This window comes from Cryptomeria japonica, chromosome 4 (assembly GCF_030272615.1).
Source record: "Cryptomeria japonica chromosome 4, Sugi_1.0, whole genome shotgun sequence".
In the NCBI taxonomy this organism is placed as follows: domain Eukaryota; kingdom Viridiplantae; phylum Streptophyta; class Pinopsida; order Cupressales; family Cupressaceae; genus Cryptomeria; species Cryptomeria japonica.
Genome location: NC_081408.1, coordinates 325,691,906 through 325,704,224, shown reverse-complemented (window position 1 = coordinate 325,704,224; position 12,319 = coordinate 325,691,906).

Genomic DNA, 12,319 nt, shown 5'->3' with positions numbered 1-12,319 from the left:
CTGTGTTTTCATCCTTTAAACAAAAACTAAAATACCAAAATTGGATAAAACAAGAAACAAACTCAGTGATCAAAAACTTTGTCCGTGTCAGAACTAGTCTATCCCAAGTCGAAATTCTATCAGAAATCAGTCAAATCCCAGTCAAAAATCAATCCATCTCAAAATTTTCCATACTCAGTTGTCATACTCAACGGTCAGAAAACTCAAAATTTTTAGTCTCTACCCTGTGAACAGTCATACGAGTCTGCTCATTTATTGTGCTACACCAGTCCTGTGTCGTACGAGTCTACTGATTTATCATCCTATAGTAGATTCTCTGTCGTACGAGTCTACATCATTTATTGTCCTGCACTGTATCCTGTCTCGTACGAGACATAATTGACCTCAATCTTTTGTTGTCCTGCACATGCCCATCAGTCGTACGGTACAAGGCAGCAACTCATATGAAACAAAAATTCTATCATCCTATAACTGCTAAATTGTCGTCCGGTTCAGAAAACCCAGTCGCACGAGTCTCTGGTTTTATCAGATAGAATAGTCAAATTTGCCAAAAACACAGTCTACAACGAACATAATACTGGTTATCATTTTCCTGAGCATAAAATAGATCAAGATAGTGTACCTCTGCCATTTTTTGTTGCACAATTTGGTCGATCATCCTTTAGCTAGTTCAATCAAACTACCTATCAAACTCAAGTCACTTAGATAACGTCTTACATAGGATATATCGTTCCTGAATCAGACTGAATCTTAGTTACTATTTTAGAATCAACCCAGGTAAACGTCTTATACAGGATAGATCTTTCCTGAAACTAGACTAAATCTCAGTTGTTTCTCTCAAACAATACTTTAACCGAACAAACTAGCACTGAAATTGATCTTGACCTCTGCATCACAAAACAAGCTTTGGATCACACTAATTCGTAAAGATGCCTATACAAACCAGGAGTTCCCATAAGAAAGAAGCCAAACGCAAGGAACCAGTCTTCACATACCAATATAACCCATTTTACAGGGAATACCCACACACTGACATACCTTCATCATTAGAAATACCGGTCTTTGATGAACCTTGACCTCCTCCTATATATGAGACGGTATATGACAACAAAAACAAGGACAATAGTAATGTTCACAGGAGTGATGATTCCTCCTCCAGTGACGCTGATCAAGATGTTGAACCTTCTGAAAAAGAAATTCTTGACTAGCAAAAGGACCAAGACTTTAGAAAAGTGATGAATGCTATCCTAGCTAGAGAGAAGGAAGACTATATCTTAGAATTAGCAAAACAAGGTGCCAAACTTCCTGTTGGATATGATGTTCAGACACTTGTCATCAAAAAGGAAGATTGACCTATCCTCGTAGTACACAAACAACTACTAGCCTTGAAAACTGAGATCAAGGAATTGAAGAACAAAGATAAATCCTCAAAACAATATTCCCTGGAGACAATATTCCCATTTCCATTTTACAAGAATTTATACATGCCTCCATTTCATTCACAAATTGAAATCCCAAAATTTGACAAATATGACGATATCTCAGATCCCCAAGATCATGTCGGAGAGTTTTGTGCTACCTGTATGGAATTCATGCACGATCAAACCTATCTCATGCGTCTTTTACCGAGGAGTCTGGGAGGACAGGCGATGGAATGGTTCTCAAGTCTACCACAAGGAATAAAATCATTTGAAGAACTAGTCCAACTATTCTTGCAACAATACTCATACAACATTCGACATCCTGTGACTATGATTGATCTTTGCAATACTAAACAGAAGATAGGAGAACCTTTTCTCACTTTCCTCCAACATTGGAGAAAGATGTTCTCTAGATATCCATGACCTATCCCAGACTCCGAGAAAATGGATATATTTGTCAACAACTTGGTCCCAGAATTGAAATATAGTATACAAATGCAAGTACACCCATCATTTAACAAAATGGTAGACAATGCCATTCGAATGGAAGATGTGCTCATCAAAAAAGGGGATATTTCACCTTGGAAGGAAACACAACCAGGATCTAGCTCTAAAGAGAAGAGCAAGTATTGGAAATTTGGAAAAGACAACAACAAGAATGTCATTAATGATGGAGTAGTAGACACTGTTAAAACCACCTCACAGTCCACAATATTCAACTTGGCTAGTGGTACACAAGCACTCAAAGCTGTTGAAGCTGAAGTAGAGAATACTCCTAAGAAAAAAGAGTGGTTCAAAGAGAAACCTTGGCTCTCTAAACCTAAGCGTGATTTCACTCCCCTCGAAGAATCATATGAATCCACTTTTATGACTCTATTGGCAAACAACCTGATAGCACTACCAAATAACTCCAGACCATACGATCCAGAAGTCAAACCAAGATGGTGGAGAGAAAATGAATACTGTGATTTTCATCGAAACAAGGGTCATAACATAAACAATTGCATGAAACTAAAACATGAGATTCAAGATCTCATAGATGCTGGTAAAATCATTGTCGGAAATCACTCGACCAATGTTGATCACAAAGCATTCAAAGATCCTCTACTTGTTTATGAACAGGGTGATTGATCAAAGACCAAAGGAGGTGCTAAAGTCAACTATACTTATACCAGCAATGACAACATCATTAACATGCTTGAACCTTCACAATCAGAATATTGCAATGTGATTATAGTTGAGGATAAACCAAATGAATCATGATATGCAAGAGCACTGACCTACTTTCAAAAGAAAGTCAATCTCCAAGCAACTAGTTCTACCAAATTGACTCAAGCAACATCAGATAAACTAGCCCCGTTAAACAAACAAAAGGAATCAACTTTGGAGAAATTTAAAAGGCTAACTTCAACATCATCCCCTGGATATAGCGTCATTGAACAATTGAAAAGGACAAATGCTCAAATCTTGATATTTGAATTGCTAAAAATCTCTGCTACTCACAGAGAAATTCTAGACAAAGCATTTCTCACCACTAATGTTCCAAAGGACTTAGACATTGATCAGTTTCAGTCTATGGTGGGTCATTTAACCTCACCTCACTACTTGACATTCTTTGAGGAAGATGACAACTCACTGAACCATCCACACAACCAGCCATTATATATCAAAGCCATGATCCATAAACACAGAGTCAAACGTATTTTGATAGATGGAGGTGTGGGGTTGAATATTTGTACATACAATCTTCTCACACAACTAGGGTTCTCTGAAAATGTTATTGATTCTTCAAAGAAGATAACAATTAAAGCCTATGATGAAGAAGAAAAGACCTCCAAAGGCCTGGTATCATTACCAATCAGAGTGGGACCTGTTGAAAGAGATGTCCTTTTTCAGGTACTTGATCTTCCTTTATCATACAACATTTTATTGGGAAAACCATGGATTCATGAGATGAAGGCGGTTCCATCAACATACCACCAATGTTTGAAATTCCCCTATAATGAAGTTAAAGTCAGTATCCCTACTGATACTAATATTGTTTGCAACACATTAACAAAAGGTGTAGATACTTTTGTGCCTCATAATAGGGCAGCCTGTACAAATGAAAATCCAGAAGCTTTGATGAAAGATTTAGAAAAGAGGTTGAAGATCACAAATACTAGCATGGATGGCTACAAGATAGAACCGGTACTCTCATTAGTTTCTCTTCCTCCATCACCAAAACAGTTGGGCAAGCCATTGAAGAACATGAGAACACAGAATCCAACTCCTAATATCATATATGATGGTCTTTTTGTATAATCTTCCACTTCCCTGGTAGATGAAATAGAAGGGGATGCAATTATTAACTGGCTTTTTAAGGAAGACAACCAACATGAGGAGGTATGACACTATGAGATTTCTCCAACTCAGTATGGTCCTGGTTACAAAATGATTCAGTGCATGGGGTATTTTGGTATTGGTCCTTTGGGCACGCAAAAGGAAGGTATTACTGAACCAATTCAACTACAAACAAAACCCATGAATGATAAAGCTGGACTGGGATACAATCCAAGGACAACATCGAGTCAAAAACAAGTTTCTAAGACCAAATGGAAGAAGAAGAAACTACCTTTAATGTTGCAAGAGGTAAACACTCCACAACAACTTCAGAATATCCATCAAACAAAAAAAGAGGAATCCGCAACTAACAAAGAAGAAATAGTTATTGCTCAAGTCCCAACAGTATCAGCCACAAGATCACAAGAGGTAGAGATCCCTGAAGATATGAGAGAGGAAGTTGAAAGGTATAGAGAAATATTTGCACCGCTGAACATTCTAGTCATATACACTGGTAGACAACATGTAGAAGATTCTGAGACTGACTCAAATGAATATAAATGGGGTTCAGATCACCACTCAGACACATCTACTACAGAAACTCTAGGAGAGTCCACTCCCACCACAGATGATGCTCAAGAGCTGATGCGTATGAAACTAGACAAAGAAATTCAGGAGATCAGACGAAAGAGACAAGCTAACTATGAACAAGCATTGACAGAAGGAACAATACTAGAAAAATTTTCATCCATGTACCCCTATAGTAAGATAGAACAAATCAAGTACAGTACTACACAAGAAGAGTTGGAAGATACACAGAACGAACTAGTCATCAGTCCAGAAGAAGCAGAATGGAGCAGATGACAAGAACTCATAGGGTCATCAAGATTATGTCAACAAGTATGTCAGATACTATAGATAGGAATCTGGAAATCATCAAAGCAAATATAAACATTAGCTTAGCTCAATCACAAAACCAGATTGCAATGATAACAAAACCTACAAAGATTCAATAAAGATATGGAAATAAAACATTCAAATCAAATGCAAACCATCGCAAACATGAATGTCTCCTCCAGAATTCTCCATTGTCCTTCTTTCTCCTTCGAATGGCTTTATTTTGTGGATCTCACCTACAAGTGCATAAGCATAATATGAAAGCAAGATTGACAAGACAAGATGACAGCGTAAGGATACTAGAAGTGTGATTGATTCGGCCAGGGCCTTTGATTGAAGAAATTCATCCAATTTATAGACAAATTGGAGAAAAGATCAGATTAGCATGAAAGTGATTCGAATGGAAATTCAAATCAGGAATAGCAAAGTTATGACAAGTGTATGACAAGTTGCTATGCAAGGATTTATGACAATTTATGACAATTTATGACAAATTTGCTATGCAAGAATGTATGACAAGATTTTGAAATAGAAATAGACATTTAGGAATTTAGGAGAAATTAGAAAATTAGGTTAGAAATGATGACTTGGAAATTAGGAAATTGATGAAAATTAGGTAAATTAATTAATAATTTCTCATTCATTAATTAATTTACAAAAATAGGAGGAATTAATTAGCCAATTAAATAAACATTTAATTGTGACAAGAAGACTTAGGATAGATAAATAAATTATTTATCCTAGAGAGAAAATGGAGAGAAAATGACAAACAAGGCTAAATGAATAAATCATGAAACCCTAGAAGAAATGCAAAGACAACAATTAGGTCTTGATGTAAGATTGATTAATGTTGATTCGATCATGATTTTGAATTGATAAATGATTTGATTGATAAATGCGCCAATTGATGAGGAACAATGACTAATTGATCTAAATTGACATGATTGAGAAGGACAATGATCGATGACAAATTGATGGCGAGATGACAAGATTGAAAATAACAATGATCGATGACAAATCGATTGCAAGTCGACAAGATTGAAAATGACAATGATTAATGACAAATCGATCACAAAACAACAAGATTGATAAGAGGAAAATGATCGATGACAAATCGATTGCAAAACAACAAGATTGATAAGATGGAAGGTACAAAATACCGCGACCAACATAAGATGGAGAGGATGCATGTCCATCTATGTAGTGACAAAGATCTATAAATGAGACAAAGAGAGTGAAAAGTGCTCATTTGCACTAGCTAAAGAGGAGGATTTATTGCTTTAGACAAGGACACTTGTAGAGAGATGGTGAACATTCTAATGGCAGATCACCTCGAGGAATGTGTACACACCTATAGATGATCAGACGATGCAGGAGCAGCGGTATGTGTCTCAAAAAACCCATATTGTCAATTTTATGTATTTGACTTGCTTGCGGGACATTGCGGGGCCCACAGGGAATGCAGAAACTGACTTCTGCGCTTGTGTAGGGCGAATCCTGCACTTGTGTAGGGTCTTCTATGCTTGTGTAGGGTACACAGGCACAGTTTGTTGCTACACAGGTGCAGGACTTAGCACACAGGCACAGTTGTGCTTTGGCAACCCTAATTTGGTCAAAAATGGCATGCGAATGATCTGAAAAGGGGGGATAAGGGTAGGATAGGTCAAAATAGATAAAGAATAGCCTGATTTGGACATGAAACAAGGAAATGCAGCACATAGGAGAAAACCCTAAAACTGACAAAATATGCTCCAATTGTGATGCAGAGTCGACAGTATCCATTGATCACGCGGGAGAACCGACCAAACTGCTTCATGTTACGACATAGAATCAGGAGCACGGACAGAGATACATTAGCAAGACTTGGAATATACTATATCACATTCATGCCCAAGATTAGGGCAAACATAGGATTGCTTACCGCATTGGCAGAGCGATGGCATTTAGAGACTTCAACCTTCCATCTGGCGAGTGGAGAGGCGACTGTGACACTAGAGGATGTGTGGCGTATCCTCCACATTCCGATTCATGGGGAGATGATAGAGTATGACCCAGTGAAAGGGAGAGACATGTTGTGTAGATTATTTGAGTGCGATGCAGATGATTTGGATATCATAGAGAGGGAGATTGGCTGGGAGACCATGGCATTAGAGTACGATCGACGATATGTGGTGATAGCAGTGGTGATAGCATGCCTACTAGTAGGAGATAGATGAGGACATGGATTCCCTATTGGATGGGGAAGAGTGCTAGAGCGGAAGGTGATAGAGGTTACGGTGTATGCATGGGGACCATGTGTGCTGGCTATGCTATATTTTTAGTTGCATCAGATAGCATATCAGGGGGTTCAGACTTTGAGCTATGGGGTCACATTGTTACAGGTATGGGCATTTGAGCACATAGCCATATGTTGACCGATTGCAGAGAGACAAGTATTATCACACCGACCATATGTGTACTGTTATGGGGGAGCACTGAGATAGGGTTTGTTTGGATACATATTGTATTGGCGACATGAGCTAGACAGATTGAGAGAGTTCACATGGAGGCCATATCTTGATTGCCCTAGATGGTCAGATGATAGTGATGAGCTATCGTATTGCAGACAAGAGAGATACTTGATTTGGTGACCAGTGAATCACCAGAGAGTGATTGAAATGTACCTGCTAGAGAGAGTCAGACGACAGTTTGGAGCGAGGCAGGATGTACCTAGAGGGACTGCACACTTTGCCCGATCTCACAAAGAGACGAGTCAATGGGGGAGAATGATTGAGCCACACAAAGCATATGTTGACTTCACATAGCTATAGCAGAGACAATGGGATTGGAGGTCAGATGTGGTGGATGCTAGGATGATAGAGGAGTATGAGCGATGGTTTCCACGACGACAGCCAGTGCCATTGACTGATCCTGATATTCCAGTACCTAGGAGACAGGAGGACTTCCCACTTGCTAGAGAGGAGGAGGGAGATGAGGAGGACGAGGAGGATGAGGATGAGGGGGATGACAAGGACGGAGATGATGATGGGGATGATGATTATGAGCTAGACTCAACCGATCAGGAATCATTGCAGGATATACCCATAGAGCTGGAGACAGCTAGGATAGAGGAGATGGAGATGTGCAGGGCTACCATAGTGAGTCAGCATGATCACATTGCGACATTAGAGAGATAGAATGCCATCTTGAGGACAGAGCAGGATCAGTTCAGTGCGGAGATAGCCAGACTTATAGTGGCTTGAGATACAACAATAGCTCAGGTGCAGCGAGAAGAACAAAGAGTCACCGAGTACATTGGGTCAATTAGGGATGCCAGTGCACGTGAGATGGCACAAATGTTGGTAGAGATTGGAGAGGAGATATGCCATTGGAGGACACTATATGAGAGTGCAGTTCCACCAGAGCAGAGAGCAGCTTCATATCAGGCATGATCAAGGACAAAGAGCAGGGGACACTCTCAGAGGTCAGTGAGCAGCATAGGGGTGAGTGGACCTATGAGGCCACCACATCCAGGACCAGGAGGGACGTCATCTCTAAGACATGGTAGGGATGAGGAGGACAGAGGGAGCACCCAGTGATAGAGGTACGTACTCCTTATGACAGACAGCTGACATTATGTAGTGTGATATTATATAGTCAACCTGCAGGCCATACTTAGGATAGCCAGTCCAATTTTGTACTCCGATATTATTGTGATATATGATATGATATGCATCGATATGATGGGATGCAATGTGTTATGACTTATAGTTATTTTCTATGTATGGATGACTTATGCGCTGTTTATGTATGGATATATATTTTTTATGTGTTTTTGATGCATTTATAATGCGAAATGGATAAAATGCTTGATGTAATGCGTGATGTGATGTTTGATATAATGCAAATGTACTAACTAGTGAATGCAGGATGCAACATGTGTGCTTTTTTATGGAGATCGGAGAACTAGACTAAACTGACTGCCCAAACTGATGGAAGAAATGTTAGTAAGAAGAAGTAAAATAGAGGACAGTTAGAGATGAAGAAAAACCTACTTTCACAAATGCACATAAGTAGGTGAGAACCTTTATTTAATGTAGCAAAGCGGATGCAGAGCATCATGGCATTGAAGGCCAGAGCTGGAATGCAACCCCTTTTGCAAAATACAGACACATCGCACACAAGGAATGAGTGAAGCATCCTAGGGTGCATACATCAAGGGTTGAGGTATGTGCGGTGTTCACAAAGTGAACGTACTTATCACAGACACCCAATGATATAGTTGCCCTAGTTTGTGACAAACATTCCACAAACAACAAACACAACAAAACAAGGAAAGGGACCATGAACCATCCTGGTCACTCTAAATCACTCAGTGACATCATCGAGCAACATAGGAACATGATCGAAGCCAAAGATAAATTAGTAAAAAGATAAGACTCACAATTTCGACCAAGTCAAACAAACAATCTGATCGTCATTGTCAAAAGTGGAAAACAAGAATGATCATGTTGTCTGGTTCTAGGGAATGCGGTACCCCGTCTAAGACAGGACACAGTCTGGTTTCAAGTATACCACACCTTGTATAAGACTCATGATAATGTGCCAAGGACCAATGATATTGATGTTGATTGATTGACATGACAATTTTAATCAGTTTGAATGTCTGGTTTGATCAAAAAGTTCATCTGTTAACGCATGATCTCATTAAAGAACAATGTGTGATTGCATGTCGTTGGAGGTATGCTCAATGATTTGTCTTATGCACAAAGGGGATATTATTTTTGTTTTGCTTTTCGAGTTTTGACAATTTTTTTGTGTTCATTTTTTTAGGACTTTATATGATTTTTTTTTTTTTAGGGAGTTATTTCAGGACATTTTATGATTTTTTTGGATTTTTTTCAAGACATTTTTCAATTTTTTTGGATTATTTCAAGACATTTTTCAATTTTTTTGTTTTATTTCAAGACATTTTTCAATTTTTTTGTTTTATTTCAGGACATTTTTCAATTTTTTTGTTTTATTTCAGGACATTTTTCAATTTCTTTGTTTTATTTCATGACATTTTTCAATTTAAAAGTTCCAGTGATTGATCATGACAAGGGGAACCCACCCAATGCACATCTGAAAGACATATACAAAAGCCAAGACTGAAACATATGCACAAGAAATGGAGTATGCGAGACAATGATGTTGACCAATAACAGGCCTGAAATAGAACATTGGGTCAGGACAAGGATGGACACGATAAACCGGCAGAGAGAAAGCCTAGCTAGAGGTCGTGATAGATGACAGAGCAATGATCTTTTTACACATGGTGCCTGTTTGCCAGGTTTTCACCATGGTACTTGCCCAAAGCGCCTGTTTGCCAGATTTTCACTAGAGGATGAATCATTTTTCTTTACTTTTTTGCTCTTTTTCTCTTTTGTTTTTCACTTTTTTTGTATTTTTTTTCCTTTTTTGATTTTTTTTGTATTTTTTCATGATCATATTTGAAAAAGTGCTGATAGAAAATTATGGCCAGTACTTGCGAAGATGCATGCTATTGATAGGATCAGACAAAGGTTCACCTTCTGGAGTGGCAAGCTGATATGCCCCTGAGCCATAGGCTACAGTAACTATAAAAGGCCCAACCCAATTAGGTTCAAACTTGCCTTTGATGACGTCAGTAGATTGTGCATTCTTGGGGTTTGCCTTTAAAACTAGATCTCCCACTTCAAAGTGTCACCCTTTGACCTTCTTATTATAAGAGCGACGGAGATGGTTTTGATATGCTTGCAAATGTGTCAGGGCTGTCTGACGCTTCTCATCTAACATCTCAAGCTGATGCAATCAAGAGACTCTGTGTGTCTCATCATCAATCAGATGTTGCAAGGAAACACACAAAGAAGGAATCTCCACTTCCAAAGGTAAAATGGCTTCCGCACCATACACCAAGGAATAAGGTGTTGCGCCAGTAGGTGTGCGGATAGAAGTGCGATAAGCCCATAGTGTTGGATTCAACTGTACATGCCAATCTCGACCAGCGTCATTGACAACCTTTTTCAGGATCTTGATAATGGTTTTATTTGATGCTTCGGCTTGCCCATTACCCTGTGGATAGTATGGATTGGAGAAACGGTGTTGGATATGAAACTTTTCACAGAGTTCCTTGACATCTTTATTCTTGAAGGGACGACCATTATCTGTGATTATGGCAAGGGGAACCCCATATCTGCATATGATATAATTCAATAGGAATTTTGAAATTTGCACACTAGTGATATAGGTCATGGGGATAGCCTTGATCCATTTTATAAAATACTCTGTGGCTATAATGATGAACTTGTGTCCATTTGCAGATGTCGGGTGAATCTTGCCAATAAGATCCAATCCCCATTGAGAAAAGGGCCACAAAGATATGATAGAATGAAGCTCTTGGGCTAGTGCATGAATGTAATTTCCATGGATCTGGCATTTGTAGCACTTCTTAACAAAATCATGAACATCCTTCTCCAGAGTGGGCCAATAATACCTAGCACGAATCAACTTTTTGGCTAAGCTAAGACCATTGAAATGGCCCCCACATATACCATCGTGAACCTCGTGTAAAGCTGTTTGTGCTTTGTCAGAATCCAAACACCTGAGGAGGGTATGATCAAAGGAACGGTGGTAAAGGGTGTCGGCAATTATGACATACTTGGCCATCTGTCGGATGAAGGCTCGACGTTGGTTAGCGGAAAGGTTAGGTGGTAAGGTTTGGGATTTCAAATATTGATATACATCATTGTACCATGGGGAGTTAGGACCAACAAGAACGCACATCACATCTGCTGTCGGAATGCCAAAAGAAGGGACAAGCAACTGTTCGACCAAAAATTCACATTTGTCCATATTATGGGGCACATTTAACATGGAAGTGATCGTAGCCATCGCATCTGCCGACATGTTTTGCATTCTTGGAACTTGACTGAAATGGATAGCCATGAATTTTCTCTTGAAGAAATCTACCATATGCTTGTAGGGAATAAGATTTTCATCTTTTGTTTTGTAGTCATCATTCACTTGATGGATGACTAACTGAGAATCTCCATAGACTTGTAAATGTGTGATGTTCTCGTGGACTGCTACTTGGAGTCCTGTGACCAAAGCTTCATATTCTGCAATATTATTGGTACAATGGAAAGTTATTCTATAGGACTTGGGAATAGCATCACCTTGAGGGGTGACAAACAATATGCCTGCTCTGGATCCGAACTTGGTATGGGATCCATCAAAGTATAACTTCCATTCATTAGAAGATGTAAGAGCAAAGACTGATTCATCCGGAAAATCTGTCAACATGGGATGATCATCATAAATAGGAGCCTCTACAAGTTGATCCGCTATGACTTGCCCTTTTATTGCCTTTCACTCCATCTACTCAATATCAAATTCATTGAGGATCATAACCCACTTTGCTAGGTGACCTGTCAAAGCTGCTCTGCTAAGCGAGTATTTCAAGGGATCAATTTTTGCAACTAGCAATGTTTGGTGATTTAACATATAATGTCAGAGTTTCTGTGTTGCAAAGACCACTGCTAAGAATGCATGTTCAATAGTTGAATAATTCAGCTCATAGCCTACTAGTGTCCGGCTGATATAATAAATAGCTCGCTCTTTGCCGTTCTCATCCTGTTGGGCCAAGAGAATGCCTAGTGCTGTTTTAGTTGCAGAAATAT